Here is a 25,869-nt window from a genome sequence, read left to right as displayed (position 1 = left end):
AACAATGGAGGCCCAGACACACAGCTTCCTTGTATAAATACAGTATGCACTTAAATTCCCCCCCTTCACACAAATGTACAACTTCTGCCGACAACTTCATTTTTTGGGAATCAATCTCGGGACAAAAGTTGCCGGTTGGAACGCGCGTCGCCTTGTTCCGAGATCCATCTCGCGCTGTCATTATTGTCATTGTTTCAATACCAGCGGCGGGATGATGGATCTTCAAGTTAGCATGTGAGCACAGATGGATTTTTGTAGGCAGGGGTGATAACATTTGAGTGATGTCGCAGGGACGAGGCAGTAAAAAACGGCTTTGTCAATCCCGACGGCCATCTGGAGCGGCAGGCTCCTTCACGAGGGGAGTCTGAGCCTGTGGGTGCCTCGAGGAAGATTCGCCGGAGGGAACTGGGGTAAAAGTCAGGAGCTCACAATGCTCAGCACATGTCAGCAAATGTACATGCTTACAGTTGGTGAAGTTTAGTGACAAAATATTCTGTGAGAGGATTCGGAGAAATCATTCAACTACTTAAACATACAATTTGTAACATTGGCCACAAGGGGTCCCTCCATCAAAACAATACGAAAAGACCTAGTTTGTTGAAGTCGTGAAGCAGCATCAGATCACGGGAAGTTGATGAAAGTCTCCCTGACGCGAATAAGATTCATTTATTTAAGTTTTATTCACATCCCAGAAGTTATTTATCTGGGTTTATTGGGAAAAAGTCCACAAGTTAACAAAAATATAATACATAAGTCTAGTTACCTTTAGACAACTCATTGAAGAATTGCTTCATATTATATCTAAGTAGAGATAACGTGGAGCCGAGCACAGAGGAGCTTGAAGAGTTCTAAATGGATTCTGAAAGGAAATTCATTGTCAATACAACCACATCTTCCCAACATCTGCCTTGCTGATGCTCCTGACACACTGTATAGAGAGCAACAACTTCTGGTGACGATGATGCTGGCGATAACAAATGATACCAAACGCGTTAACACACACAAACACAAACACACACTGACGCTCATTCAAAAGCCATCAGCTTGTCTCAACTCCGAATTAATCACAAACCAAAACCTGCAGGAGCGCTCTCTTGGCACAAGGCCGTTTGCAGGAGAAAACAACAACTGTATCCTGAGCCGAGCCTCCCACACAGAAACATGGTAAGACAGCCTGACCTCTCACCAAAGAGTGACAGCGAGCTCGCCTCGTTTCATCTCTCAAGGCTACATCTGAGCTCGACTTCACATTCGTCTGGATTGACATTCTCGCCAGTTATCATGAGCTCCTGCGTGATACATCAGAACATGACCTTATTTTAAAAGCCCCTTAACTCATCTGCCCTGACGTCTTTCTGTGCTATTGGAAGGAAAGTTTTTTTTTTTTTTAAAACAAATCTCAACTCTTGAGTAAACACTCAAATCATATTTAATAAATGCTTTAAAAGAAATGTGGACTTCTTTTCAAGCTCATGCCTGTGAACTCGTATGGGTAAAAGGCATAATTTTCTCCACAGACATACCATATTATATGAAAGCCAATTTAATGGTTGAAAAATAACCTCCATTACCTGAAAAACCATTAGGCTACTCATTCAAAACGATGATTTCAATCCATTCAAAGCCACAAGAATTCAGTAATGGCGCCCACTTCATCTTATGAGGCTGTTATAATTGGACCCGATATGACGGCAACAATGTCAGTTCCGTTGCCAGGTGACAACAAAACACAGCAGTCGACCATATGGCAGCTGTACGCGGCGGAGGTGTCAGCCAAGTCACGGAGGTTGATGCTGTGGAAGCGCGACAGAGACACAGCGGCAGCGGCACAGTGTGGACTCGCCCCTGTGTGTGAAATCTTAGTGGTCTTATATAATCTGCTTATCTGACCTCTCACACACACCATTTCCTACTGGCCTCGAAATAACGCAGCACGCAGAGTGGCAGGCGGCAAAAGGTTGTAATGGTAGGTGTCAATTACAGGAAGGGAATGTGAATGAGATCATTAAAAGGGCAACGAGATCGAGAGAGAGTTTGTGATTTAGTGACTGAAAATAAAAGGTTCCTGTCAATCCGAGTAGAAAGACATTTGGTCAGTGCTCCATCACACTGATATAATGCGTATACATTTACATGTGCAATAAAACAAGATCCATAACAATATGATTTGCATCAATCTATAACATAAAATATGACAAAAGCTCAGTATATATCGAAATAATGTTCAATGTGCAAACACAGTGAAGAGGTAATGCATTAATGATGGACCTCAGGTATGTTTTTAGCTTTGAAAACTGTGCTAAAAAACTTCTAAACTAAATGGGATCTGGTTGTTTTACTAGTAAAAAAATTCAAAATGTTATACTTTTGCTTTGCTATATTTGTCATATGTGAAGGTTTCTTTAAATTTTGCTGTGTCACTGGGGTTGTTTAAAAATCTCTGGCAGTAGAGCCTTGGAGGAAATAACTGTCAGATTAATCAATAATGAAAACAATCTCCACATTTAATAATAAAAAATATCCATCTATTTCCTTAGAGAAATGTTTCTCAAACAGAGTAATAAATAGTTTATTGTCATTTTCTAACCAAAAGGCAAAACAACATTGACTAAGCAAACACACACACAAGCCCAGAGCCAGGAAGCAACAGTTCCCATCTTCAAATGTCTTTTCACTGCAAGTCTCACAGGTGCCAAGAACTCATCACATACACAAACACAAATACACATATGCACACACACACTGATATTCAAATTCAAATGGGGTGTACAATAGCGTCCCCACACTCGCCTCAGGGTGTGTTGTCTCCTCTGGAGCCAACATGGCTGCACCAATCGCACTCCAAACCCCAGTTTCTTAGCAGCAACTGCAGATGATTGCATTTGACAGCATGTAATTATCTGTCATTAGGAAACAGATGTCAGAGCCCAGGGTCTGGGGTGGGATAATTGTAGATGCTATGCCCTTTGTGTATGTATGTCGAGAAATAACACTCCTGAATGGAATTAAATGTATTTATACCAACAGGGATTTGGCTAATGAGCTAACCTGGTGCTTCCTAATGGCTTTCTGATTAGTCAGAAAACGCTAAAGTTGGGTTATTTTATTTAAGTCAGTGAAAACAAATGATGACAGACAGGGGCAGAGATGTTGTATAGCAGCGGCTCTGGATTCATTTCCCACTGGAAACTAAACCTAAGGTAACAAATGCTCCTTTAAATGGAAAGGGTTGGGATCCCATCATCCATCTTTATCTGCAGCCGCGGCGTAATGATGCCGAAAGAGAAATGGGATAAAGACAAAGATTTAAGAAAGACGGCGGAATAAGAGTGTTCTAAGATCGATTAGAGACTCAGCATTTTTAAATCCCCAGGAATTCTCCTCAGGCACGAATCCATCAGCTACGGTGAATTTTGATTCTTTTTCTTCCTGCTACCGAGAGAGGAAGGCTTGATCTGTAAAGACTTGTCACACATCAAGGACAGGACACGGTGAACCTCCACCAACTGAGAGGGGATGAGGGAGAGTGAGTGCCGGTGTGTGTGTACATACCTAATCAGTCCGTCTTTGTCACAGTAACACACGCGCGTCATGTCAATACATCACTCCGCCACTGAGAGGGACTCCTCTATATGCAGTTATTCACACTGGCACAGCACTGCCCCACCACCTTGGGAAGATTTCAAAGTCATAAAAAAGGATTTTAATGGACGCGAACACTTAATGGGTTTTATGGCACGACCAACGATGGCTTTCATTTCAGCGGACGGGACAATAAATGCTACAACGGCAGCTTTTAATTGTTATCCAACTGCTCATTCAATATTGATTCTCTGGGAGTATTACACCCCCCCCCCCCCAACACAAACTACCTCCTTATTTCTACAGCGGTGTTAAATTAATGGAGTCACACCCCAGAATTGTTGTAGCGATGCATTAAAAAAAGTGAGAAAATTTAAGAGATGGATGAGGGAAAAACACCTCTCTGAATGGCCGCCAAAGATGCATTGCCTAAAAATGTAAACTGTGTATACTTCTGATGAATGTTCTCCAGCAATTTCCACCTGCTGCCACTGGATGGCACTGTGTCAGCTTTCTGTAAAAGCCCAGGCTTCATGACCAGTTGAGTTTTTTTCTTCTGATTAAATATGGTTTGGAGGAAGAATAAAGATTCCAGTTGGTGTGCACCACTTGAAACCTGTGCAGGATTTGCTTGTGTATGTGTGTGTGTGTTACAAGGAGAAGTGTGTGTTTTGATGTGACAGTATTGTGTGTGATTAGATGTGCTAGTCTGTTTTTTTTAATCAGTGCCTGGTGAAATACATATGGTCTTCCCGTGTCCCGCCCACGCCTCTGCCAGACTCCATCCTGTTTACACCCTGCTTCTTGCCCATGATGCCGTGTGTCTGCATGTGCATGATGGTGCGTGTGTGTGTGTGTGTGTGTGTGTGTATGTGTGTGTGTGTGTGTGTGTGTGTGTGTGTGTGTGTGTGTGTGTGTGTGTGTGTGTAAGGGATATGGAGGTTGTTTGTGTTTGTCTAAGAGAACAAAAGAGAGTGTGAAAAAAGATGTGGGATGGGAAGGTCCAAAGATAAATTATGTAAATTATATGTGTGTGTGTGTGTGTGTGTGTGTGTGTGTGTGTGTGTGTGTGTGTGTGTGTGTCCACATGCTTACAACAGCAGGTATGAATGGGATCCATAATAGAGGACCTTTCCTTGGAGAGCAAGCCTGATGAGAAAATAAAGAGAGCTCAATAGACACTGTACAGAACATAATGGACGACTTACTTAATTACTCTTACTGTGAATCGACTTGATTCATTCCTATTATTTCAAAAAGATTGTTTCATACAAAAAGACAATAATATATTTGGTTTTATGGATATAAAAACTTGGGCTGCAATCCCCGTTGGGCCAGGGTTTGCATATGTTACCCATTTGTCGGCATGGGTTTGTACTGGTTAATCTGGCTCCCACAGTCCAAATATGTGCAGACTGGGGTTGGATCCATTCTGATTGACTTAAGGCTTTAGATTGACAGTAGGTTTATCTGTCAGCCTGTGATAGACTGGCGACCTGGTGCACTCTGCATTGGCTCCAGCGACCTTTAAAAGTGGTACATATAATGTTTGGATGGATGATGCCTAGGAAAACTTGGTTCAGTTTATGGGATTTGTTGAATTGTTTGAAACTGAATTTCAAAGTTCTTTCCTGAAATGAAATATTATCCAATGATAGAAATTGTCAGACTCTACAGACTATAGCGAGCCTCCTCGATCTCCACTGAATCTCCCACCAGCCGAATTGGCTCACAGTATTTTTCCTTGGGAATAAGACCTGTTTCGCCGAAAAGATTTGTGGCAAGCCACAGTGGGGAAAAGCACAGGTGTGTTTATCTAAATTTGTGATGGCTGACTTCCATTTTGTTGCACGATTTCAGGGTCCTGTTGCTTAGCATCCACGGCTTAGTGGGACAGAAATGGAGGGAATAGGATGGAGTCATGATTAATCTCGAAAACTGCGTCTCTGAAATGTCATTACTGTGCCTCTCGTAGACTGTAACAAGAGTCATCAGGAAAAACTTGGAAGAGCAGATCATTTGGTACAATCCCAGTAAACCAAAGGCACTTCACCCCTAGCTGAAGAACTAGAAAGTACAAATGATCTTCAAGTTCTGCTCTGGAAAATGTATTGATTACAGACGCACAGGGGTCGGACATACTGATCACTACATACTCTCACATTCCATGAAAAACAAGCAGGCTCCCCCCTAAATTAAATAAAAACAATCGCCTCGATTAAAGGGATATTTGTATTTTCCAGTGTACACTGCAGGAACTTTAAATCTGCACAACTTAAAGAAATGCTGCAGGGTAAAACCAGGGAAGATATAGGAACATTAGTGTGATGTTCACTAGGGGTTACCTGTGCTTAACAAAGTAGTGAGCAGGTGTAAGACTTTATATTTGCAACAGATGCTCATTCTGCATATCAAAGTATGTGCGAATTCACACATTTATTGCTTACATGCACATTTATTTCTGCACCTATTTCTGTCAGTGTGCGTATGTGTGTGTGTGTTAGTGTGTGTGTACTGGCCCGTCGCAGTGTGGTGCAGACCAATTAAAACAGGGGAGATTGATGACCAGGGGCTCTGAGTAGCAGCAGCAGCAGTAGAGCTAGCAGACAGCTGCTTCCTGCAGACAACAGGAAATGAGATGGCCTTGTTTAGCTGACGCTGCCAACACCAGCACCACGGAGTCTCAAAGACAAATCACCACCGCACTGCTGCTACCGGCCTACTCCTCCATCTTCCTACAGCGGGCTCTCCACCCTCCATCTCTTTATCTCTCTCTAATTCCAACCGAGACTATCTCTCTCATTAGTCTTTTTCTCTCAGAGCAATGCAGTCAAGGTATATTCAGGAAATACGGTGTAGATGCTAAGTACAGATGTGCACAGATAGATGCTACCTCTATTCTTTGTTCCTAAACTGCCACATGAAGCCTTTACTCATCGGTTACTTGGCATTTAGGGCATGTGAGTCAAATAATATAATTTAGAAAGTGATATTCCCGTTTCTTTTTGTATTAAAAGCAGTTATATGTGTTATGTAATTGCTGTGAAAGCATCAAAGAAGCCAATCAACAGAGAAGCAGTTGGGACCTGGACACTATCTATGTATAATACAACACCAAAGAGGTGCAAAAATATGGAGTCCTCAAGTCCAGAAGAAAAGAGAAGTAAAGGAAACCAATCATGTCAGCATCTCAATCAAATTGAAGCAGTGTGTTATTATTATAGTCAAATCAAGCTCAGTGACAGCATGCTGCCGAATAGCAGCTAACTGCTGAATCATTGCCTGCTGCCCATTTTTAAAATAACACTTGTGTGCATATCCGGCGCTGTGAGAATATCTCACTCCAATGAAACTTACTTTCAAAGACACACAGTTTCCCTGGCATGGTGCCTAAGGCAAGGAAATCATAGCAGCAGGGTTACAAACCTGTCCACCGCTGGTTCATTCCCATTCACAACAAAGCCCCCAAAATTTCCAGTGGACCGGATCTTTTATATTTCTGAAGGTTTGTCACTAAAAGTATGAATTCATACAGTATAATGGCCTGTCTCTGCTGTCAACTGAATGGTAAGTACTAAGCTTTCTGGAATTATAATGGACTTCAATCTTAACGGGAGAGTCTCTAATGGGTGGTGAAGATCAGTTATCATGACACAAAGAAGTAGGAGTATAAAATTGTGGAGACAATTATTTCCTTCATTATACAATAGTCTGAATTTCCATTGATGTTATATGATCTTAAGTTCAGACTTTTATTTCAATCTCTTCTTCTGCTTTAATCACAAGAAACTTTTGTGTCGACATCCTGCCATTTTTAAAAGCAGGTGATTTAGTGTGTTTTTTTTGTTTTAAACTGTCCGGTGAGCGGAGGAGGGCTGTGAGCAGCGAGGGGAGGTTCAGCTCTCTCACACGCTACATTGAGCCATTAAGAGCACAGAGAGAAGACGATGCCTCAATGTCACAATGGGAGGCTACCGGGCCTAAATTACTGCTTTTGTCACCATTGTACAGTGTGAGTCAATACAGATAAAGAGGCAGGTGACAGTGCTGTTCATGGCTGGTCCCATAGTGTCTGTGTGTGTGTGGTAGTGTGTGTGTCTGTGTGTGTGTGTGTGGGTCTCTGGTCCCCTCAAGCTCTTATTTTCTTAATCACAGGCACGCATTAGACAGACAGGCAGGTGCAGGCACAAACTGTATCTGGTCTGATTGTGCTCTCCTCAGCGCTCAAGTATTTAAGTGTTCATATAAAACAAGTCTGATTAATAAGCTGTGCTCTAAGTGGCCTCCCACAGGTGACATTTACAGGAACAGGGGGAAGGGGGCTGCTCTATTAAAGTAAGCCAGGATATAAAAAACAAAGCTGATTGAGGAGACGCCAACAATTACAAACATTGACTCTAATTTATTATACCTAAACAGTATCTATGGGTTATTTTAGAGCAAAATTACTGTAGGATTTCATCTTATCGTAAAAATAACCTTATAATCCTTAAATCTGCATCATCTGGTGCCCAATCAAAATCAACTTCTAATTTTCAGGAACTCCTGAGAGATATCGGGACAAACATTGAAGAGGGAGGCGAAGGCTTTGGACCTTATGAAACCTATGACGTACGGGATGAGAAACCAGAGACAGAAAAAAGGGCAAAAAATAAAGAAAACACTTACTGTACGTCAGCACTGAGCGCATACAACATTACTTTATGAACAGAGAAGCCTTGATTCATATTTGCTGGCTATATGGTGAAAGTCATCGCAAGACAAACTCACGTTGCAAAGTGGTAAGAGAGCGGAAGATACAGTTTGGGAGCCAAACTGATTGAATGTTGAGTCTGTCTTTCATCATCACTGACACAGCCATATATATATACACACACACACACACACACACACGCACATTATGTTCTTGTCTAATCACAGTTGATGGAGACGATACAGACTTCAGACCGAAGGACACTCATGCTTTTTAGTGAATGACTCAGCAAGACTCAGTGAAATGGCAACTATCCCCAGGAGAGCTAAGTGCGAAGGTGCTTTTCAATTTCCCTGAAAAGTACTGAGAAAAACACTTAACCCAAACACAACACACACACACACACAAATAGGGCTGGCAGCAAAGATGGACGCGAGGAGCCTATTTTGGCCCCATAGGGAAAAAGTAAATGGAAAGTTACCCTGAAGAAAGTTGGCAAGTTGAGGTCAAAGGGACTGTTTTGTGGGAAATGGCATTGGGTGAGAAAGCCATTGTGTTGATTTATACATAAATATAAGAACAATTTTGCTTCAACGGAAAACTAGTTTTCATCTTCCGACTTCCATTCGGGTTTGTGTCTGTTATTTATTTTGCTTCAAACCTCCCAGCACAATATAGTCCCGGTGCACAGTATCACAGACGTCCAGAGGTTGATGCATTCCTTCAAACAGGTTGCTATGTGAGCCGTGTCACATCACATTCTCCTCTGATTAAAAAAACACTTTATATTTATCACTTCTTCTCCTCACTGTACGCCTTTATCCCCCCCCTTCATTTCCCACCCTCCATTTCCCTCCCCTTTTCTCTCTGCCGTCTCTTATCCCCTGCAACGCTTCAGACTCTTCCCTCTCCCTCATCTTTCCCTCTCACCCTCTTTCCCCCCTAATTCCCCCGGCCTCTCTCTATTTTTACCACTCCATTGCTGTTATCTCTCCGTGGCACCGTTTCAATACACCTCCTCCCCTCTTTGCCATATTTTTCCTCCATCCCTCTTCTCTCTCTCTCTCTCTCTCTTACCCCTTCCATTCCATTTAGACCTTTATGTTAGCGTAGGACTTTCCATCCTGTGGCGTCCAGGTAGTAAATTGAAATGGTTCTGGGGGCTCCATTGAAGCCTGATTGAATTTAAAAAGAGAAAGTGCCATAAAGAGAACTAGTGTTGAGAGGTCTGTAATACACTGAAGGGCTCCCCAAGCTATGACAGTGTTGACAGGGAGATGGGTGGAGGGGGGGGGGTGAAGAAGGAATGGCAGGGAGAGAGGTAGGGAGGACAAAGTGAAGGCGGAAGGAAGCAGTGAAAGGGAACAAAAATAAAGGAAGAAATGAGAGCAAGAGGAGTGAAGGAGGGCGACATGATCGAAAAGGCATAAAAATCTTAATCGGCGGGAGAACCAGACAGAAACACAAAAAGGAGTCGCGCACCCTTGATGGTGACACCTCGCAGGGACGCCTCAATCACGGTTTGCATGGCCTGGAGGGAGTGAGGTGACAGGGCCCATATTGGAGACGGCCAACAAAATGCAATTCCAGGAAGTCAGCTCTAGGGCTGTGTGTCTGTCATACATACAGCTTTGATAATACTCCCACACATCACATTACACTGCTGAAATAGCCACCTCTCAGCATATAAGGCAGACACAAAATGAAGGTGGGTATATGCCACAACACACCACTACACACTCAAACACACACACACACACACACACACACACACACACACACACACACACACACACACACACACACACACACACACACACACACACACACACACACACACACACACACACACACACACACACACACACACACACACACACACACACACACACACACACACAGTCCCTTCTGTATATGTTACTGCCATGGGAAATATGATGTTAGGGGTTAAATTATTCATTGATCCTTTCACAGCCTGTCCGAGCCTGCTTGTAGTAGTGTCATGTCTTAGTCCGTTTGTGTATGTGTGTGTGTGTGTGTGTGTCCACTTGAAAAGGCTCTCAGGGAAGAGAGACAACCTTGAGTCGGCACTGACCTTTAACTTAGTGCATTTCACTTTTTACAAAGTGACAGGGGTGTGTGTGGCTGATGTGTTTTCATGCAAGAAGCCATGTTGGTAAATAGTGGATCTGTCTATTAAAGACTTCAGCACTCAGGATGACCACAGACAGAGAGAGGAGAGAAGGAGAGAGGAGGAGGAAGGAGGAGGAGGTGGAGGAGAGGATGCAAACACATTTCCCGCGAGTGCATTTCTCAGAACAAACGAGTGCGCTGAGTTCAAACTAGATAACTGCCAGAGCTTTAAATTCATTAACGAGATAATTAACTGCAACACTGATAAACACACATTAAAATGTCAGAACAAAACAGACTTCTTTATTTATTAAAGCGAGTGATAAAAGGTCATCTATTGTATTAAATGAATTTGATTAAATAAAAAAAAGCACAAGTGCATGTGTTGTCTGTAATGAAAGCCGGAGCTGATGGGATTTGCCGTGTCAAGAATTATGTAGAATTGATTTGATAAATGCAGGGTGACCTCATACAGTTAAGTTACAGTATGCTGTACAGGGGTTTTCTCTGATAAACTCACTATTTTTGTCCAACATGAATACGAATAGAGTCATTGACTAGGCCCACCATTTTGTTAGTGAGAAATATTGAAAATAGCGATCTACGAAAACTAATCTGCATTTGTCACTTCCCCACTCACCACAGAGAGATCCATGCACGAACAGGTCAAAAAAAACTTGTATCTAATCAAAACTTCTAGTTTCAAGAGAAGCTGCTATCAGTATTGTAGATTAAATAACTAATAGACTGAAGCAGGTAACTATAAATGGTGAACATCAACAAACGCAGGCTTTCTACATAAAAAGGGACATTTATCTCAATAAAACACAGTTTAATGTATGTGCAGAGGCTTTATCAGCTGATAATCTGTATTAATTTGAATACCAGAGAGTGAATGAGGAAAAATTCCTTTTAACACAAACACAATACATGATGTTTCTCCAATTCCTTTTTCAGTTTTACATTCATTATTAAACTAATAGTTGCAGTCTGAGGTTCCAGCAATTACAGGAATATTTCATATTCTCACAAGGAGACCAGGGCCAGCAGTAAATGAGCCAGTGAGCGTAGGAGGGAGAGCGGGAAAGAGGCAAGTCGGAGGAACGAGGGGAGAAGAAGAGGCAAGAAAAGAGGATTATGGATGAGGAGTCGTAATAATCAGTGCACGGCCTGCAGCTATAGACAGAGCAGACAGACAGAGAGATAAACAAGAGAGACATCAAATGTAGAGATGGGAGAGAAAGATGGATATGACCAGTGTTTAACAACAGCTGGGCCAAAGTTCTGCGGAAGATAAAGAGATGACCCACAGTGACAATTTATGCTATACTCTGTATTTCAAAGTCGTCTGAATAAACCGACAACGTTCTTTAGCTTAACAACTTAGAAATACTGAAGGTTAATCATCTTTGAGATTGGTGTACGCTGCAATACTTACACAATGCCAACAATTAGAGACATGTGGATAACATAAATGACGACTGGGTACGGTTTCTAAACGAGAGAAATTCACTTAAGCTCCCTTCACGTGCCATAAATCACCAACCACCACCTGTTGATATGCGTCCTTGTAACATAATAGCAACCAACACCTTTGTCTGTCTGATCTCCTGCTAGTTATGTGAGTATAAACCCAAACAGGAATGGCACTTATAAGCACTTAAATGCAATCAAGCCACACCGAGTTGCACACACTAATAGACGTCAGTTCACGCTCTGATTTACCTGGGAAGTTGGTGGAACTGTCAACAAAAGAAAATTATAATTTTCTGGATCAACACCAACATTTAATTTTTATTTTAGTTTTTTTGGCCACTGTCCCATCCTTCCATCAAGTGTCAAGCTAATTTTTAGCTTTTGTGTTACATTGCTGACAAACTGACAAACCGACAAACCAAACAACCCTCCAACAAAGACACTAGAGCTCTCAGTAGAGCGCATACCTCCGCCAAGGCCAAACAGTCCCTTTATGAAGACACATTTAGATTCACCAGGACCAGATTTTTATTTGTATATTTACCATATTACACACACACAAACACACACAGATATGAGACTTTTTCTCATATCTGTGTCATAACTAATTCCTGGACTGTAACGAAAACATCCAAATTGCTATATCTCACAATATTAAAGAAAGTGATCCCTGGATCTGCCCCCTTGTCTAGGAGTCTTTCTTGGCCGGTTTGTTGAAATCCATTCTGTAGTTTTAGCCTGACTGCTGACACACAGTCAATTGAACAAACAAACCAATGTACAGGGGGGGGGGGGACATAACCTCCCTGGCAGAGGCAACGATGGGGCTGCTACAAGTGACCCTAAGCTGCTCCTCTCTTCTGTCTCTCCAGGCAACGCCCTCTCTCCATTCTATTATCTTTATCAACATAAAGTAAATTTCAAGGTGAGCCTCATCGTCTTTATTCACACTCCAAATCAGAATGAGGCAGGTGGTGGTGTTATCGACTCTTCCTTAGATCAACTAGACCCAGTGGACTTGCTCTTAACAATTTTTTCGTTTCCACCATATTCGGCTATTTTTCAACGTGATGACGGCCTTTGCCAGCCTACGTCCTGGAATGCTCTCATTACCTTGGTGCAGTTGCCAAGGGAGCCAGTGTGATTCAATACTTCTGCTCCCCATCCCTCCAATCTCATTTACACTTGACACCTGACATTTGCATAATGGCCTCGCTCCATCTCCTATCTAGTGAAATACAGGATTGGGGGGGGGGGGGGTGGTTAGAGTATGTGTGTGTGTGTGTATGTGCGTGAAGGCGTTTGTGTTTGGTTTGTGCTTATGACTGTGTGGTTGTGATGAGTACATATGCCTATCTGTGTGTGTGTGTGTGTGTATGTGCGTGAAGGCGTTTGTGTTTGGTTTGTGCTTATGACTGTGTGGCTGTGATGAGTACATATGCCTATCTGTGTGTGTGTGTGTGTGTGTGTGTGTGTGTGTGTGTGTGTGTGTGTGTGTGTGTGTGTGTGTGTGTGTGTGTGTGTGTGTGTGTGTGTGGGCTTTGCAGGCAGGGGTTAAACGACTTCCTTCTTAATCTAGCTCATTAAGCCTGCAGAGAGCGCCGAGTGCACCACATTGGCTGATTTGGGACAATTTGCGGAAACGCTGGCCGGAACACGTCCGTGTGGATGCTAATCAGGGATGTTGTGACCCCAATCAGTCAGAGACAGATATTAGGGTGTCAGGGAAATTGAAGACGAATATGAGTCTTTGTCTTCATCTGTTTTTTTTTACAATTTAAGCAGCGAAAGATAGCGATGGTGCGCTGTGAAAATGGCACTCTGTCAGAGCCGTGGAGTCCTGCATCAGACTCTGCTCGGCCCATTCACCACGAGAGGCAGTGAGGAATCTCATTCAGTACAACACTGTGCTGTGAGATGTGTGAGCTTTTCCTGATCAGGGAAGGAGCGGGGGCAGAATACTCTTGTGTCAACAAACCAGTGAATCGTTAAAACTGACTCAACTTTGTAGCAGGTCTGCCTTGACCCAGCAGATCTGTGTGTGTGTTCACTTGAACAAGACTTCACACGAGGATTACTTCATCAAATGCATGTAAATAACTTGTAACACCTTGTTTATTTCTTGTTACACCTTTTAAACCCTGACACTAGACTCACCAAGATGAGTATTTAATTAGATGAAGATCCTGTCTAAACAGCTATGCACATTTGGTTCATTCATTTTCTGTGACAGGCCAGTTGCTTGATCAGAGCTTCAAGTCGGCTGCATCAAATCCTTTTCAAGACAAAAACAACTGTTGCAATGATCAAAGACCAATATATTGCATAAATAGACTAATCACCTTTATATCAGAATGGAAAGAAGAGGAAGTTGTTGTTCTGCTACTACGACTGCTGCTTCAGAATGTGATGTCAACCACACACATCTAGTGTGGATATTGATCCACAACATCATAGTCTGAAAGATATAAATGTGTGAATTAATCGCCTGTACACATTATATTTGTGTTTTTAGTTTACTGACAAACAAGCACAAACATAAACTCACTGGACTCGTGAATAAAAAGCATTGGACAAATGCAAAGCATAGCTACAACCCAAAACACACATGCACAGAATCGTGCTCCTCGTGAAATTATTCTTCTCTGCATACCTCTGAACACATTTTAGAAACAATCTCCCTTTCTCATAATATACCAATTTGTCACATGTGCTGTGCTTGGAATATTTATCATGATATCTTTATGTAGTGCCACCCACCAAAAAAGAGAAAAAAGAAAAATAATATAATCCTCCCCCACATCCCTTCTAGCCAGAGAGCTAGTGAGCTAGAGCAGAGTGAAACATTGTACTTAGCAAATTGCATTTGAAACCAGGAGGGAATAAATACTACAGATAAAGACTGCTCTAATGTGCTCAAATCCATTAGAAATCTCATATTCACACATAGCAGAAATCACATTACAAGATGCCCCTAATGTCATTTCACAGGGTTTTTCCACCAGCATTTGCTGCCAAGATGAGACGCTAACATCAAACATAATGGATTTTTTGCCTTTTCCTTTCACTCCCCACCTCCCTTATGTTGTTTATTCCCATCCTCCAGTCTGCTCCGTCCTATTCTGGTTGAAATTCCCTCCAAGTCTTTCATTGTCGTGGATGCGAGTTCTATTTCGGTCAGGTGTAATGAATTTAGCCAAACTGTTCCAGAGAAGAGACCACTTACAGGCAGAGGGGGGGGCTAGGCGGTGGATGTGTTTACACTCTCGCAGCTCATCAGCTCCGGAGGGAAAGCTCGGCAGTTTACTGTCGTTGCACTTTATTGCAAAAGGGTTTCCATCTCTTGACTTCCCGTGTTTCACTTAATTCGGTGACAAACACTAGAGGAGAAGGAGCGAGAAACCAAATGTACTTCCTGCCAAGGTGGAGAACTTTTAAAAGGAAAGAAATCAGCACGTGCATCAGTTTTTTGGGCTGATATCTCTCACAGACATATTGGTATCTGTGCTTATGTTTGTAGATATGCGCCGATCTGTGTAGGAGATGTTTCACTGCCTAATATCGGTGTCAGCATGGGCCCGCTAAAATATAAACATAACCAAAACATAACCGTTGATTCCAAATGCTGGAAAGATATAAAAGAGGAGAGGAGAGGAGAGGATGTACTCTGTAAGCCTGTTTTGTTTTTCCACTGGTTGCACTTTCAATAGAAACATCATGACTCCAGAATGGCCGGGGATCAAACAGTCACTGACGGGGATGAAGGCTGAAAGATCTCATAAAAAAAGAAAAAAAAGAATGCTGTGTATTTCTCTGAGTTTTTTCACAGCTTGGGTTTGGAGTAATGTTATAACCACCAGAGTTAAACACCCTGAAATAAATCATCTCTATTGAGGCTCAAAATGTTTTGGTTTACAACAAAATGATCCTTTAAAACCACAGGCAGATGAGCCAGAGGCAAAATTACCCAACAGGAACAAATCGAAGACATGAGCAGCAAATAAAGTCTCGTCCAAAGAGTGTTTACATCTCCTCACATCGGGATACGAGACAAATGGGGATGCTTGTGGATGCAAAGTGAAATTTACAAGAAATTGTGACAGAAAAACATGAATCATTACCTTGTTAACATTTACACCTTGATGTTATCCACATATTCCCACATAAAGGACAAAGACGCTCCAACTCCAATTATTAGCTGTGAAAGGCCGTCTCTAGGAACTGCCTGGAGTCTGTTTAGCTGCCGTCAGATCAGATGCTGCAGCGAGTTGAGACCATCTATCTTTCACAATAATTAACTATAGAGAAAGATGGACTAACTTATGTAACCACCAATTAGGGGATCACAAACAATCCTTTCAGAGGGAGCTGGAGATTTTTAATGAGGTTTAATGACTTGTTATTTGGTCGGTGGGGTTTGTTTAGAGAGGTACGCAGAGCAGATGTGTTTTAAAAAACAAACCCCCCAAACGTTCCCCCTCATCTGTACAGCTCCGGTACACACTGCGTATTGTCGTATACGATAATAACAGAGCGCGGGTGGATGTGTGTGTGTCTTTTAATCTGTGCAGCATAAATGTGTATGCTTATCCAGAACTTCCCTCCACAATCAAGCGACCCCTCCGCCTCCACACAAACACCCGCCCGCACACACATTCGGATCCACGAGGCTACTACAGAAGCCCAGCCCCAGACAGGGTGAGCGGATCAATCAATTACTTCTCTGCTCCAGCAATCAAACAAGGTTATTATCAGGCAGCGGCTCGCCGACCTGGAAAGGCCTGGCCAATCAAAGGCTGCTGTGATGTGGGGGCTGGCGCGCGCTCATGTGACAGTAACACCGAGTGGCAGCTCATGTTGTCAGGGGATTGAAGGATGGAGAGACGAGAGACTGACGACTGAGGCTGAATTCAAAGAGAGAAAACAGAGGGAAGTGTGAGGGACAGGAACAAGAGAATATCCATAAATCACCCATCTCCAGCACTTCGTCTTCACCTTGACAGTATTCTCAGAAGGGCAGCAGCAGATAAGAAACACGGAATACACTTCTTTTTAAATACGCTACAGCATTTCTTTTTTGCCGAAATTCTGTTTTTTGTGGGTCTTTAAACTATCTTCTTTAAGTGGCTGATAACGTCTGGGAAAATGCAGGAAATTACAGAAAAAGGAGACAAATAACCAAATGAGGGATGTGGCAGAAAGAAACACACGGTGAAAAGAAATCCCTTCATTGTGGTTTAGTAATTCTCCTCTTGGCAGCGGCTCCCGCTGGCATTCATTCGATGAGCATTAAGGGCATTCTGTCTTCTACCTCCTGTCCTTTCATAGCAACAGGTCTGGAGAGCCACGTTGGACCTAATTAAATTATCGTACACTCAAAAAAAAAAAGTGGAGACCTTCATTTCATTAACTTATGTTGGAAACTGTGCAGAGGGGACGACACAAACACAGAGCTGCAACTCCCCTGAGAATACAGATCTCGCTCAAAAAGCAGACAATCAGAGACAATCAGGACCTGTGGGGGGACAGACACGACATGGATGGGGACAGCATGACTGTGTGAACATGTGTGTGATAATGACCAGGTCATCTGGACGAGCTTCAAAGGCCTGTGTGCGCCGGTGTGTGTGTGTCTCTGAGGTAATGGTCGTCTTTGTGTCACCACACCGGTCCTGCCTTTAATCTGATCGGGCAACAATTCCTAGTATCCACTCTCTCATTCCCCCACGTAGACCTAAAACCTCAGGGACCTCCAAAGCCGACTTCATAAGAAGTCCACTGCTGGGCGTTCAGACCAACTAGACGCCCTTAAGCTCCCACTGACGACTGTCTGCTTCACATAAGTCTGCTGGACAGGTTGCCCTGGGAACCGAGTCGGATTCCATTATGGGATGGATAAACACAATCAAAGACTTTATCCACCTTCTATAGCCGGAGAAAAGACCCCCGCATTGATGTAACTAATCTGCTGCACAATATCTGCTCTGTGTGTGTGTGTGTGTGTGTGTGTGTGTGTGTGTGTGTGTGTGTGTGTGTGTGTGTGTGTGTGTGTGTGTGTGTGTGTGTGTCTCTGTGTGTGTGTGTCTCTGTGCACGCATGTGATTGAAAACTCTGCACCGCACTAGAAAGTGGCTGAAGTTGCACTTTTGGGAGGCGATAAAAGCAGCAGTGTTATTTACAACATGATGTGTGTTGTGTGTGTTGTCCTGTGGCAGGGGGGGGGGGGCATCAGAGAGATAAAAGAACGAAGACGGGGGGGGTGCTGCAGCAGTTGCGGTGACAGGTACGAGCACCTGACAGAGTCACAGCATCGCTCCTTCCACACACAACCTCTCTCTCTGTCTTCCACTGCTCTCCTTCCCCGTGCATATACATTTCTGTTTTTTGGCAGTCATGTCATTTTGCTTAGGTGTGGTTAGAGCTTTCCATACATTCCTGCATTATTTACTATAAAGTGCATAGAGCCTTACAGCTTTACCTATGAACAGTGATATATTGAGCATGCAAAGAACAACACAGATATATTTGTCCCATTTCATCGCTGATCAATGCTGAATTTCCATTGAGATCTCATCATTAACAACAATATTACTATACTATTTGATTATCATGCCAACAATTTGAATAAATGGCAAGTTGGTGTTTGAATATTTTACTGTAAAATTGTATGTTCAGCTATGTGGACTGCGTCTACTTAAACTTGACATTCATTGGTTTGTTGCTTTTTGGATAAAGTGCATAGTCTTTCCTTTAGAAAGGAGAAAATGAGGCAGCTGTAATGTCATTATGTAATAACAACCAGTATAATGAAAGTCTTCTTCCTTTAAAAAGTATAATTGTTAGAGGTGAGGACTGCAAGAAATCCTGTGAGCTGCTTATGCTTCTTTTTCTTCCTCTATTGTTTAACGGTGTCTTACCTCCCCCCCCACACACACTTAGTTTTACCAGATTGAGAGGACCACTTGGTTGTTGTTATTTTGTCTGTGTTGGAGATTTGATCCGGCCGATGATGTTTCTGAAAACCTTGCAGGACATACACACGCCACTCAAGGACTGACAGTTACAAGAAATCTTCATATCTATTAGCTTTTCACAAATCTCCTTATCTAGCTCTTTTCTAATACACACTGGTTACACAACAGTGTTCAATCTCTTTTCATTTCCTCCCCATGTACAGCTCATGGTAGATGCATGAACAGTGCACACATGTGCATATAAATAACTTGAATTCAAAGCAAGCTAAGATGCCACCCAGCATACAAACCTTTCTGTTGCTCTGCATTTTCCTTCTTCCTCTCCGTTCTTCTTATCTCTTCTATTCTCATTCCACCTGTCTGTTTGTTCCCGTTTATTTATCATCCTTTCCCTTTGTGTTTTCCATTTATTGCCTCCCATCTGCTATCCTTTCTGTTGCTGGTTTCTTTATTCTTCCTTCTTTATCTCTCTCTCTCTCCTTCTGACCTTTCCAGTGTAAAATCCTCTCTTCCCCTTATTCCCAACTATGCTTCCAGTTTTTAATGGGTGTTGGTGAGAAAGAGAGGCAGGGAGGATGCTATTTACTAAAGGAAATCCCCCCCGAACGAGTGAGAAAAGATTAGAAAAGAGAGCCAGGGCTGGCAGAGCAAAGCAGTCTGTGCATGTATGTGTGAGGAAGACTTAAGACAAGACGTTTACTGTCGAAGCAAAACTGTATTATTCACCAGTAATTATGAAGCTGCTGCCTGACTAAACGGAGGTTAGGGTTCAGCCACAAATTTCTTTTGCCATTTTAAGTTCTGCTGCAGAGAGAATTTATGTGTTTGAAAAAAGGGTCATGTGAGGGGAATACTCAGTGGCACCTCCAGTCCTTACAAATAATCTCAACAATAGCTCTTTAACATCCCAAACAAATCTTCTCGTCGGGGTGTATTTGAAAAAGATTTTTGATCCGGTGCTTAACTTGATTGTCTCTTTCTGGAAATGTGGTGGTTCACGCTGCCCAACAAATTGAGTGTTACACTAAATGATTGCTGGATTTATATACCTGCTATTTTCCATATTGCAGGAAATAGCAGATCAACAGAGAATAGTGTCGCTATACTTTGCCTGAGAACTTTTTTTGTTCGTCTTAAATACTTTAATTTAAAGGGACTCTTACCTTTGTTGCATTTTTACACTTTTTTTGGATAAGGTTAAATTGGTATTAATAAGGTAATGACACTCTAAAATGCAAGACAGACCCACCAGGAGTAAAAACAAACAATTATTTCACTCTCATAATATTTAGTGAAAACTTCAACCAATAAAATTCTTCGGACCGAAGGACCTTATTGGCCGACAGACCTGTCTGTTTGCTGCATGGACATGCAGGTTTTCCGTCTGCTTCTTGTGGCGCATTCGGGCCCACGTCATCAAGGCATGTGAATGTAAATGTATATAACTTACCGAATCCATTGCTTTGGTAAACAAAAACTCACGTGCGTGCGCGGAGGCAGTAGGTTCTAAGTCTGCTTGTAAATAAAGTTTCTTCAAAAACACACCGCGGATGGGAACGAGGGGGTGGGGCATTGGAGGAAGGCGGGATGATTTGAATGTGCTGTAATTCTCAAATGCAACAAAGGTAAGAGTCCTTTTAATGGTGCTATGATAATAATTACCTACATTTATGGCATGGTTAATGATTTTGTAGCTTTCGCAGTTTGCTTATGACAATGGAATTTAATTGAAGTCTGATATTTTGCAGTTAAACTATAAATAAAACCTAAAAAATAGGAAAAACACAATAAAACCAAGGTCATGTGTCTTCACAGGAAAAGTCACCATGAGTTCACACACATTCGATATAATGTTCTGCTTTGGCAGAGCAAGGTCTTCTTCAAGAATTTCAGTAGGAAATGTGAAAAAATCTAAATTGAAAATCTAAGGTCCTTCTCCTTGAGTATCGAGTTTGAGAATTAAACAGTGAACCTCTCGGCTTAATTATTTGAGAAACCTCAAAAACAACTGTTTAAAACCTACTTTTTATTTTTTATAAAAGGTAGTCGATTTCAGCTCTAACTCTTTTTATCCCTGTGTGCACTGCCCAGGAAAATACTTAATGAGAGTGTGAAATTAGTGCAGAGTCCTGGTGTGTGTCGTCTTTACCACGGGCTACCCTGGTGGGAGGCAGAGCCCTTCTGTCCTCCTTTGCTCTCTATCAGCTCCTTATTCTTTTCATCACTTGTTCAGTCGTCCTTCCCCCTCTTCTCGCCCTGGGCGCTCTCTGTCAATCTCCGACACGCTGACTCACTTCTCTACCTTGAACTTTTTCACTCTGCCACAGAAACTAACAAGTAGAACCAACGTCAAGTATCTGCACATCACACTGAGTTTATTTAATGAGATAATTCTGTATGTGCACATGGGGAGATCTATAGAACACCTAGTCGGACATTATCTGAGGAGCATCAGGATACCTCTATGCTTCTTTTAAGTTTTAGTACACAATTGCAAGGACAAACATGAGCTCACTTACATTAGTTTTAGTGAAATTTTGATTAAACACAGAAAACTGTTTTGTTAGATAAAACAAAACATGCCCACAGGTAATTTAAAGTTCAGACCAGAAATATATTCTGGTAATTACAAAAAAGCTAGATAAAGCCAAAAATGAATTCAATTATAATAGAAAATAGCTGAGCACAAGCCTGTTAGTATTACACTAAGCCCTTTAGCGAATCAGTGAAGGAAAAATTGGTTTATTAGAATCTCTGTCCAAATCTTGCCCCAATAGCAGGATTTCCAGTTTGACCTTTTACCTAAAGCTCCAGCAACTTGGCAAACAAAGCGAAGGCAAATGTCTAATTATTAAGAGGATCTTGCTAAACTACTTATTGATTGAACTTTGATCCAAGCAATTTGACTAAATGATTCGTATCAAAAAGGAAAAATGTCGGCTTTTCTAAACCAAAGGTTTGGCCATGACCATTCAGGACTTGAAAAAGGGAAGAAGAAAAATATGACTTTGCGCATTCTAATCAGTTCATCCATGAAACCAAGGGAAATTTTGAATCAAATATGAAGAAATCCCACAAGGCGTCAAGGAAAGGGACGGCACTTTGGCTCTTAATAAACAGCGATTATCTAATGTGAGCTGCCTGTGTAGATGTGAATGAAACCAAACATGCAAACCACTCAGGCAGCTGAAAATACAACAGGCACGGCCACGCCTGGTCATCCTGAGGATGGCGAACAGGGAGGAGATTAGGGGCCTGCTGAAGCTTTTCAAAATGCCAACCTCATCTGGAGCAAGGGGTGTAAATATCACCCAAATGTCAGCGGGAGACCCCACAAGTCAAACTAAATTGGCTGCTACATGCACAAACACTCCCCTATGTCTGCCTCGCATTTGCGTGTGCATGTTTAAACACATACACTCTGCACCCTCTGATTGCAGTATGACAAAGGAAAAGGGCCTCCATCACAAAGTATGTAAGAGGTAGACTCGTAAATATTGGATGTAGTTACTGTAGTTACAACATTAGACAAGTCAAACCCACACTAGTCCCCTTTTGTAGCATTTATCCAGGTCTAGGTTGTGGTGGCAGCAAGAGAACCAAGGTTGTCCAGATGTCCTGCTCCCGGGCCACCTCCTCCAGCTCTTCCTGGGGGAGCCCGAGGCCGTCCAAGACCAGGTGGGATATATTATCCCTCCAGCATATTCTGGATCAGAGACATGCAATTCCGTTCACTCTCTTTGGCTGCTATTAGACATTCTGCCCCAGCACAGAGTTGTGTGCAGGCAGACCATCTGGGTGTGTGTAAAGAGCAGAGTGCATGCACATTATGCACCCGCCTATGGCATATAACTACCTGACCAGGTTTTTACTGGTGAAAGGTCCAATCGATAGTAATTGGCCAAAAACACACTTGACTGTCCTGCACTGGGTTGTGTATCTGCAGTTCACGGGGAAAAATATATTCATATTAATTCAGGAGTACAGGCTCGAGGAAAACATGAACAAAGCTCAAGAGGGCAGCAGGTGAGAACTAGTTTGTTTTCTGAATAAATGTTTAACATGTAGATCAGCTTGAATAATGCCCAGTCAGCCCCAAGGATTTGTTGAATAATAAAAGTCTATGACACCACCTTTGAGCACTAAAAATCCACTCGAATAACTGTCACTGCAGCAAACTAGCTAAAACACCAAAATGTTATTAGTGGCTTTGCAAAAAGTGCCGGAAATTATTAGCTTTGATAGCTGGGAGGTATCACATTGACAGCTGCTGGGGCACAGGTGCTGCCACAATTTAGACATTTACCCTTTTTTTCTCCAAGAACACAACTCAGACACCAAAAGTGGGGTTGGCAGGTTGTGTTGCATGACATATGTTAACAGATCCGGGCAGGTCCGGATTTGACTTGGAGATGATTGGAGGTGACGGGTCAAGTGCAGTGCAGTGCAGAGCTTTGCAGGTGCAGGTTTTGCAAAAATAGACCTGTGCAGGACTATATATGTCTATGTGAGTGGTGGATAAGAAAAGAAAAAGCGCTATATAAATCCAGTTATTTACACCTCGAGACCAACATGGGTGTTCAGATGGGCACAAGTTACTTTGCTACATAAAGAATGAGGGCACTGGATGGGAAAAGGACAACTCAAAGGTCTGAAACTCATAAAGACACTTGCGTCATGCTTGGTGCCACTTTAGATAAGGACCTTGGCCGTCCTGGACAACTAATATCATGATGGTCATTATCCCCAGGTACATTTAACTGTGGATATAGAAAGCGTTGGGCTTCCTAATTGGAAGCGAATAACAAGCAACATCATCTGAACTGCGCGTGGAGTGCTTCATATAACATAAGATGAAATAGTGGGGACTTTTAGTTCCCGGGTGCACAAAAGCAATGTTAAGAACACTTTGATATGGTAGGAGAAATAAAAATATATAACACTACGTGTAAAAAACATTTGCAAACAAACATTAGGACCCTGTTGTCTCATATGCCGACACGTTGCCACACACACACCAGTGATTTCCTGTGCCGCAACCCCCCCGACTGCTTTTGTCATTAAAGCTGCCATGAGTTGCTTGGCTGGCTGCAGGAGGTGTAGTGATCCATCAGCGGAGTGCCAGAGCTTTGCCATTAGAAAACCATCTGCAAGCAACAGCGCTCCATTGGCACTAGAAGTCTTGAGAGGGCAGGTTGGAGGGAGGCAGAGGAGGAGAGAGTGCCCTGTGCGCGAGGCAGTTAGGTGTGATTGATATGAACCATTACAGACAACATAGCAGAGGTAGGCAGAGAGCTAGTCACCGTTTTATTTTTGGTCATTTGTTCAGACAAAAGCTTGGCCAGGCCCACGGTTAACAAAGGCTGAACATCAACACGTGTGAGAGTGTGTTTGTGTGTGTGCGTCAGTGAGAGAACGAGAGACTGAGCGGAAAGCCAAAACATTAGCGAAGGGACATAAACACAGTCAGCCGTCTGCAAAGGAAGACAGCAAAACATGCATAAACACATGCATGCACACCCACACCCACACACACACACAAACTACACAGTCCTTACTCCCACTGAAACCAGTCATTTGCTTTCAAAGAGCATCAATCTATCAAACAAAAGGTGAAATGACACATGACAATACTGCTCAGATTAGCGGGACGTGAGGGGGAGCCAAACTGGATGTGACAGATGAAGTGCAATCTAGCTTGAGTGCAAACTAACTTAATCGACTGTGATTCCAAATTGTTTAGTCGTCCATAACGTTTAGGGGAAGTAAACTTAACCAAAATCTAAGAGTCCATCTGTTTTACTCTGCGTTGATGTTTGTTGCATTTTTTTTTTAATTTTTATTTGTATTGTGTGTAAGATTCAAAAAGTTGTAGATGTTGTAACTTATCAAAGTCATAATACAGGTGTTACCTGGAGATGTACCGAGTACTGATCTTATACCAGTGCATTTAAATATAAATAAAAACGTATATAACGTATTTTAGCAGCTGTATGCTACAAACCCTTAATGCAAGTGATGATTGCTATCAGATTAAACCCTTTAAAAGATTACACCCTTTAAAAAACAAACACATACAGAAGATCGATGCCATAGAACTTGTTTTACCATCTAGTTCGACAGTCATCCCCTCTGTTAACCAGCCAAACGTATGTAATTGTAAGCGATAAACAAAGTGTTTACCAGAAGGGAATTCTAATCCTACTTCCATGCATTGAAATATTCCCCATCATGTTAAAAAGTGTAGGCTGAGGACCAATGTGTGGAAATGGGAAACATCTCTGTTTAATGGATCCTAGAGGGCAATGTATCACTGCACAGCGGCCAATTCAATTAAACTGCCTCACTATTAGATTTACACTACTCTACTGGGACCACTGCGCTGTATAGAAAACTACCATACAGAACATTAACAAAGACAACCTTCCAGAATACTCAAATTTAATGGGAAATAGAAGAACGGGCGGTAGTCAATCCCAATTCCTGGATGGTATCAGGAAAAAATGTTTGGAACCAGAGAGTACAGTATATCACATCACGTTTGATTTATTGTATCCCACTAAAAATTTAAAAGTTTGAAATCGATGGATAGTCACTAAGAGGCTCTGTAATGGGATTAGTTTACATTACTGGTATTGAGTCATGTCCCTGGCTTTATATGTCTTGTGGCCTGGCTTACCCTGTCTGACAGACCACCAAGACACTGGAGACCCTTTAACGTATAGTGTAGATATAGTAAAACTAATGGAATCTAACTGAATCCAGTAAAAAGATCATGCTTTGTTGTTTGTGAACTGGTTTGTTTTTAATCGGATTACTTCAAATTAGTGAGCAGAAGACTGTCCTGGGATTACGGCTTCAGAAAACAGCCCTGAAATGCTTCTGTCCATAGCGGGAAACCCCAAAGTGTAATTCTGACATATTTTTACTTATTTTACTTGCATGTTTTTCTTGTCAATCCACTTATGGCACTTCTGCATTAACTCAGTAGGCAACAACTGAGAATAAAGA

The 25,869-nt window shown here is 42.2% G+C and overlaps 1 protein-coding gene across 1 annotated transcript in view; it reads right to left on the bottom strand.

The window, feature by feature from the left end:
* exoc4 (exocyst complex component 4) overlaps positions 1–25,869 on the bottom strand; it is a 107,004-nt gene that overhangs the window by 38,840 nt on the left and 42,295 nt on the right. The gene's annotated exons all lie outside the window — the stretch shown is intronic.

Source organism: Limanda limanda, chromosome 1 (assembly GCF_963576545.1).
Source record: "Limanda limanda chromosome 1, fLimLim1.1, whole genome shotgun sequence".
In the NCBI taxonomy this organism is placed as follows: domain Eukaryota; kingdom Metazoa; phylum Chordata; class Actinopteri; order Pleuronectiformes; family Pleuronectidae; genus Limanda; species Limanda limanda.
Note: the sequence above shows the minus strand (reverse complement) of the source record. Positions and strands in the feature narration are given on the sequence as shown.